Consider the following 1,088-nt stretch of genomic DNA (forward strand, 5'->3'; position numbering starts at 1 on the left):
CGAGACCCCCAAATTCAGTGGTGGGAACTTCCCATGTCTCTGTCCCCCATCCCGAGACCCCAAAATCCAGGCGTGGGAACCTCCCATGTCCCTGTCCCCCATCCCAAGACCCCCAAATTCAGTGGTGGGAACTTCCCATGTCCCTGTCCTCCATCCCAAGACCCCCAAATCCAGGCGTGGGAAACTCCCATGTCCCTGTCCCCTGTCCTGACACCCCCAAATCCAGGCGTGGGAACCTCCCATGTCTCTGTCCTCCATCCCGACACCCCCAAATTCAGTGGTGGGAACCTCCCATGTCCCTGTCCCCCCACCCCGAGACCCCCAAACCCAGGGGTCAAGGACCATCCTGTGTCCCTGAGCCCTCCAAATCCATGGATTGAGACCCTCCGTGCATCCCTGCCTCACTGAGGACACCCCCAAATTCCTGCTCACCCCTCGGGGACGGGTCCTGGTTTTGGGGTGTCCCCCCAGCTGAAGGTCCCTGTGTCCCCCCCCTCCACCAGCGAGAGCCCCGAGCTCGGCTCCAGCACGGAGCAGCTGGGGGGGCTCTGCCGGCGCCGCCGGGACCCCCGGAGAGCCCCCCTGGTCCACAGCAGCGATGATCTGGACTCGCTGCTCTCCCAGGACGAGGAGGACGAGGCCGATGTGAAGCGGGCACAGGTGGGACCCTCCTGTCACCTCGGGGGTCACCCAGCACCCACCTGAGCCGGGAGGGGAGTGGGGACCCCCGGAGAGGGGATCGCTGTGAGAAAGTGGCATCCTGGTGGTTTTGCCATCATCTTGGGTGGCTTTGTCATCGTCCTGGTGGCTTTGTCATCACCCCGAGTGGTTTTGTCATCGTCCTGGTGGCTTTGCCATCATTTTAGGTGACCTCGTCATCATTTTGGGTGGCTTTGCCGTCATCCAGGGTGCCTTTGCCATTATCCTGGGGGGTTGCCATTGTCCTGAGTGACTTTGTCGTCATCTTGAGTGGCTTTACCACGGTCCTGATGGCTTTGTCATTGTCCTTGTGCCTTTGCCATCATCCTGGGTGGCTTTGCCATCACCACAAGTGGCTTTGCCACTGTCCCGAGTATCTTTGGGACCAC

Source organism: Corvus brachyrhynchos, unplaced genomic scaffold, assembly GCF_000691975.1.
Source record: "Corvus brachyrhynchos isolate BGI_N302 unplaced genomic scaffold, ASM69197v1 scaffold787, whole genome shotgun sequence".
Lineage (NCBI taxonomy): Eukaryota > Metazoa > Chordata > Aves > Passeriformes > Corvidae > Corvus > Corvus brachyrhynchos.